Genomic DNA, 7,236 nt, shown 5'->3' on the forward strand with positions numbered 1-7,236 from the left:
AATTATTCAAAACATTCACCATCGAGTCTGAGATCCCACTTAATAGGCACACTGCAATGACCCCCAGTTTTAAATGTGGATCATACCAAACAGCACTCAAGTATTTAACAGTTATATATTTATGAATTGTAGGACCTAATGATGGAAAACCTCTCTCACATCCAAAAACATGTGTGGGTTTTAAAAAGTATTTATACTAACGTGAAGCACATTTCTTTCAAGTCTCTGTGGCGCAATCGGTTAGCGCGTTCGGCTGTTAACCGAAAGGTTGGTGGTTCAAGCCCACCCAGGGACGTGTTCGTTTTGAAAAAATATACAAACTTTATGGAAACATTGAAAATGATCAGTTTAATTGTCAGCAAATATCTCTCTAAATTAACCCTTTCATTTTTCATTTAAGGCTGTAACTAGGCCTGCTATGAAAATCATAGTACGTTAGAAAAAAAAATAAGATGCTCTTTGTTTTAAATTCTCATTTTCTAGACAAATAAAGAGTGCGGCTAGCGATATAAAAAGCTTGCTGCTAGCGCCGCATAACACGACGAACTTCAATAAACACTGACAAATTGCTCGCCTCGGGTGAGCTCTGTCAACAGCAGTTCGCTTTTACACTGATGTGAATCTAGCCATGCACGTGCCGCGGTGCAAAATCGACGCTTTCATCTGTTCTCAATTTACTCTCGCCTCGTGTTCAGCAACTGCCTTTTCTGTAAATCGCCTCTAGCTGTCGCTGTTGTGCTACTGCACAATCCAGTGGGAAGATGAGCCTGGTTCCTTGGTCAGAAGAAGGGAAGGTAACAGAAGCAGCCACCGAATACTGCGCACAGCCTGCTGGGAGGCGGGGATCATGGCCGACCACAGTTTATGAATAAAGAACTTGAGCACTTTGGTAACTTTAATAGCAATACCCAGAGCTGTTAGGTCTTCACTCTGTACTATCGATTCAAAAATGTTCATTATTTGCAACGTAACCTTCAGTGTTGTGTTGGAACTACCAAAATTAGAACCCTTCTACATAGCTGCCAAGGTTTCAGATTACTTATGTGTGACATTTTCAGAATTTCAATGTAATTATGAGTGAGATTCAACGACTATGAGTGACACTTTCTCAGGAGCAAAATCAAGCAATGAAGACGAGGGAAACATAAATACCAGAAATTACACCAATTTGAGCAATGAGAAACTTTAAGATTATCTTAAAACTGCTGCAAAGTACCAGAAATGGAAGGGCAGTTCTCTTCAACAGGTGCCAAATGCAATACTACACCCTTCTTTGGCTTTCTCCCATGCACATACTCCTTCAAAACACTCCTTCAAAAACGCTCACATACACTTGCAGAATCTCCTCTCATCCTACACTTTACACCTGCTTGCATCGCAGATAATTGACACCGCTCTCTCCTGTGTAAAATTGTCATTCTATGATACAAAACTTTACCAGAGCGATCATTAAATCCAAACTTCTTCATGTAAACTATTGCTTTAACTGAGCAGATGGTGTCTGGTACTGAGTACCTGCACTACTTTAATTTAAAAGAAAGAGCATCTGCACTTCTCACCTTGTCGGAGTTATCGATCTTTTCGGCGAGAGGAAGACGTTTGTGGCAGAGACGGGTTAAAAGAAGTGCAAGATTGAATAGAGCTATCCACATTGAAAGAGTTGTGTACTGGACAGCACGTTTAATCCGCCGCCATTCAGTGGTGTGCTGGATTTCATATTTTAACTGCCACGTAATCTAACTAAAAATGATTTGGCTAGCAAGTGATTTTTTGCAGATCTCTGAACGAAAAAGTAGTTGGAATAACCAACAGCTGTGAAGCACCATGGGTGCTGTCGCAATGAATAAATAAGCTCATTCCCCAGGTCCTGAGGAAAACCCACAAATAATACATGGGTTTGAAACGTGTAGACCTTTATTCTGGTGTGTCTAAATAAGTTTGCCAATAAATGATAGGTGTCTGGGTTTAAAGCAATGTCTTTTTAAGAAGCTTTGTAGGCAATAAAAACCAGAACACCGTACTGTTTGACCAACATTCCCTGGGAGAGTTCTACATCCCCCTTACTCTGTGGTATTTGTTATCACTTTCCCTTGGTTTTCTCCTATTCTTTTATTCTGTTGGGGCTTTGGTGTATTCAAATGTAATTTGTGTTTGTTATGGAGTATTTTGTATTGTTATTGTTTGGTCCGATCAAATATTTGGACTGTAATTTAATTTTAATGATCCATCATTAAAGATAAAATTAAAAAGAAAATTCAACAAATTTAAAAATAAATGAAAAAACGTTTTCTAATTAATTTATTTTTTATCACTACGAGTGCACATGTGATTCTGTCTATTGAATTTGTGAATGGTATCAGTATTGGCATCTCTTGTATTGTCGTGGTTATTGCGTTGGCCTAGCCTTGCTGATTGAGGGCCAGAACCCTTTATTGATTTCTAGTAATACATTTAATGGCAGAGTAGCAGCACTTAGGTCCGGAGGAGTGAATAGGTACTGTAAATAATAAGTAGCAGCACTTTTTCTATGTTTCCATTTGAAGTACTGCCTATAACATTTCTCAGGTATACATCACCTCTCCAACCCCATTCATCACTCTATCAGCACCGATTGCTTGCCTCTGTTGGACAGGCCACTTATCAACTTTCTGGTCTACAGGGTTATGCTAGATTGCCAATCGCCTGAACTAGTGCTAATGTTACACCAATTGCAAAAAACACAGTTGATGGACAGAATGCAGAACAATGTCTTACATTCACCCCAGTACAAAGATCTGGGCCTAAATCCATCGTTTTTTTGCACTCCACACCACCCTAGGTCAGACAATGGCCATATGCAAATCAGCCTTGACCCTGTGCCTCATGGGAACAGTCCAGCCCGAACTACCAAGCCATGTCTTTCCTAGACCGGAATCAAGCATCCAAGGACCGGTTTCTGGCTATCAGCCTTCTTCAGCCTGGATAGCTTGACTCCAGTGATGTGGAGAGCCTGGGACTCACGTCTGAGCATACCCAGCCCACTCGGGTGAAAATTGCAAAAAACACAGTTGATGGACAGAATGCAGAACAATGTCTTACATTCACCCCAGTACAAAGATCAGGCCTAAATCCATCGTTTTTTTGCACTCCACACCACCCTAGGTCAGACAATGGCCATATGCAAATCAGCCTTGACCCTGTGCCTCATGGGAACAGTCCAGCCCGAACTACCAAGCCATGTCTTTCCGAGACCGGAATCAAGCATCCAAGGACCGGTTTCTGGCTATCAGCCTTCTTCAGCCTGGATAGCTTGACTCCAGTGATGCGGAGAGCCTGGGACTCACGTCTGAGCATACCCAGCCCACTCGGGGTGAAAATTGCAAAAAACACAGTTGATGGACAGAATGCAGAACAATGTCTTACATTCACCCCAGTACAAAGATCTGGGCCTAAATCCATCGTTTTTTTGCACTCCACACCACCCTAGGTCAGACAATGGCCATATGCAAATCAGCCTTGACCCTGTGCCTCATGGGAACAGTCCAGCCCGAACTACCAAGCCATGTCTTTCCTAGACCGGAATCAAGCATCCAAGGACCGGTTTCTGGCTATCAGCCTTCTTCAGCCTGGATAGCTTGACTCCAGTGATGCGGAGAGCCTGGGACTCACGTCTGAGCATACCCAGCCCACTCAGGGTGAAAATTGCAAAAAACACAGTTGATGGACAGAATGCAGAACAATGTCTTACATTCACCCCAGTACAAAGATCTACGCTATCCAACACTTTCTCTACTGTTGCACTCTCTGGAGTGGGAATAGTAATTGTTACCCCTACGCTATCCAACATTTTCCCTACTGTTGCACTCTCTGGAGTTGGAATAGTAATTGTTACCCCTACACTATCCAACACTTTTCCTACTGTTGCACTCTCTGGAGTGGGAATATTAATTGTTACCCCTACGCTATCCAACACTTTCCCTACTGTTGCACTCTCTGGAGTTGGAATAGTAATCTTTACCCCTACGCCATCCAACACTTTTCCTACTGTTGCACTCTCTGGAGTGGGAATATTAATTGTTACCCCTACGCTATCCAACACTTTCCCTACTGTTGCACTCTCTGGAGTTGGAATAGTAATTTTTACCCTACGTCATCCAACACTGTCCCTACTGTTGCACTCTCTGGAGTGGGAATAGTAATTGTTACCCATACGCTATCCAACACTTTCCCTACTGTTGCACTCTCTGGAGTGGGAATAGTAATGTTTACCCCTACGCTATCCAACACTTTCCCTACTGTTGCACTCTCTGGAGTGGGAATAGTAATTGTTACCCCTACGCTATCCAACACTTTCGCTACTGTTGCACTCTCTGGAGTGGGAATAGTAATTGTTACCCCTACGCTATCCAACACTTTCCCTACTGTTGCACTCTCTGGAGTGGGAATAGTAATTTTACTCATACGCTATCTAAAATGTATTTTTTTTAAATTAGTTTTATGTTATCAATTGTTATTTATATTATAATTTTATGTATATACATTTATTTGTAATTTATTATATTTTTATTTATTTATAAGTTATTAAAATAATTCATTCAGAGTTATTATTTATGAAAAATATACTATGTATTATATCTTTATTATTATTATATTTATTAATTTTAAATATTATAATATATTTTTAAATATGTGTATTACATTTATAAGTATTATTTTGTTAATATTACATTTTTATTTTATTAATTGATTATTTTATTTTATTAAAATAAACGATATTTTACAAAAAACGATATTTTTGACATTCTATATTTTTTCTGATATTTTTGTACTTACCTTGTTAGAGATAGGATCCCGATATTTTTGCCAGCGATATTTTTGTTGCGATAATTTTGTATCTCGATATTTGTGTATTCGATATTTTGTCATAGATTCGGGGAATATATAAGTGCTTGGGTTTTGGCAGAGTGATTGGATAGTAAATGTTGGCGAAAGGGTGATTGGAGGAGTGCATAGGCAGTGACAGGGAAATGGCTGGATTTCATGGGTAGTGCTAAAGGGATTGTAGCAATGCATGTGTTAGTGCCTGGGTGATTCCATGAGTACATGGGTACAGACTGGAAGATTAGAGTACTGCAAGGAGAGTGAATGGTGAATTTATAAGTGCTTGGGTTTTGGTGGAGTGATTGGATAAGTACATGGTGCTTTCTGGGTAATTGAAGGAGTGCATGGGTACTGACAAGGTGATGGCTGGACTGCATGGGCACTACCTGGGTAATTGGAGGAGTGAATCAGTAGTGTGTAGGTGGTTATAGGACTGCATGGATAGTGCTCAGGGGATTGTAGCAGTGCATGTGTTAGGGCCTGTGTCATTGCATGATACATGGGTACTGATTGGATTATTAGAGTACTGCAAGGAGAATGCATGGTGAATTTATAAGTGCTTGGGTTTTGGCAGATTGATTGGATAAGTACATAGTGCTGGCTGGGTGATTGGAGGAATGCATGACCGGGTGATGGCTGGACTGCATGGGTAGTGCTCAGGGTATTGTAGCAGTGCATGAGTTAGTGCATGGGTCATTGCATGGGTGATTAGGTAGTGACCGGATGATTAGAGTGCTGCAAGGAGAATGCATGGGGAATTTATAAGTGCTTGCGTTTTGGCGGAGTGATTGGATAAGTACACACATATCACATCAGGCCCGCACCCTCCCTTCACCACTGTGCAAACATGCCCACTGGAGAGTTTGTAAGTCGGGGGATTAATTCCCCTTGAATCTTGAGGGTCCCTGGGGGCCAACTAGCCCACCAGGTACCTCCAGTAAGTGCCACTGAGCTGCATTGCAGCGAGGTGGTCCAAAGCCATGCACCTTTTTACACCTCTCTGCAACTCAGCTCTGTAGCACTTACTGGAGGTACCTGGTGGGCTAGTTGGACCCAAGGGACCCTCAGGTTTCAAGAGGACTTAATCCCCCAACTTACAACGTGCCAGAGGGCCTGTTTGCATAGTGGTGAAGAGAGGGGGTGGGGCCTGATGTAACAAGTGTGCAAACATGCCCCGTGGTGTGTTTTAAGTTGGGGGATTAAGTCCCCTTGAATCCCAGGGTCCCTGGAGCACAACTAGCCCACTAGGTACCTCCAGTAAGTGCCACAGAGCAAAGCAGTGTTTGCTATGACAGGGCGGGAGCTGCCCGGCTCCCGCCCTGCCAAAGCAAACAGCAGTTTCCCGGGGCTGGGCACCCCTGGATCCTGCAGGAGCCTGCCCTGGGTGATGGTGGTCCCCAGGGCCATCGAGGGCTCCGGGAGGGGGGTCGCGCGGCACCCATCCCACCCATCCCAACTTGTTTGAAGCCCCGGGGAGGTGGTGGTACCCTGGGCTTGGGGCTCAGTAAGAACCCCCGCATTTACAGTTTTAGTGCCCGGCACGGCTCTGCCTGAAAATTACAAAGAAAATTACATAATTATAGATTACGGCGTTCTATGCACTATTGGTTCTATGCACCAATTTTACCCATAATTGATATGATGAGTTATTTTGTAAGGTCTTGAATTATTAATACACATTACGTACTATTTGTCAATATATAAATGAATTTATGCTAAAATCACTGTGATTTAAAAATGGACTTGAATAATCGGAGCTAAACTACCAGTCTGTCTTTGGTTGTAATCACACGGTAGTTCTCTCATGACACGCAACAACAAAAAAAGTGTTTAAAAGTGATTGTAAAACTTTACTTCAACGTTGGTGAGCAAACCTGTAGGGCAGGCGAAACGCATCCAATGGTAGTCGGCAAATAAACCATTTTTGTGCATCTATACACAGCCTTGTCATCCACGTTTCCTGAACCCTAAAACCTCCTTGCTCCCCTTATACTATTCCCACACTCCTCCTTTCCATGAACCCTGAAAACTGCGTACTACCACCTTAAACTACACGTTCCAGATCACTGAAACCTCATTACTACCCTGATGCACCACCCCACCACCCATCCCTGTCCCTCAAAAACTAACTGCTACTCCTACACCCTACCCGTCCATGACTCCTAAGATCCCCTTACTTTCCTTGTACTCTATCCATCCAAAAAAACCTTAAGCACCACCACCAGTCCAACCATCTTAACTTGATGCAGCTTACCTCATTATAGTGGTAAATGCATTGTTGTAAATTCATTGTAGTGGCTTTAATGGATGCATGGTAATGGTATTGTATCATCTGTACTTCATGAGGATACTATATTTTATTAAACAGAAAGCCTT

The 7,236-nt window shown here is 42.2% G+C and overlaps 1 non-coding gene across 1 annotated transcript; it reads left to right on the forward strand.

Moving 5' to 3' along the window:
- Positions 1 to 221: 221 nt before the first annotated feature.
- TRNAN-GUU (transfer RNA asparagine (anticodon GUU)) lies at positions 222 to 295 on the forward strand. Its single transcript has one exon. It is a non-coding gene; the product is annotated as a tRNA-Asn (tRNA).
- Positions 296 to 7,236: the final 6,941 nt, after the last annotated feature.

This window comes from Lissotriton vulgaris, chromosome 12, assembly GCF_964263255.1.
Source record: "Lissotriton vulgaris chromosome 12, aLisVul1.2, whole genome shotgun sequence".
Classification (NCBI taxonomy): Eukaryota; Metazoa; Chordata; class Amphibia; order Caudata; family Salamandridae; genus Lissotriton; species Lissotriton vulgaris.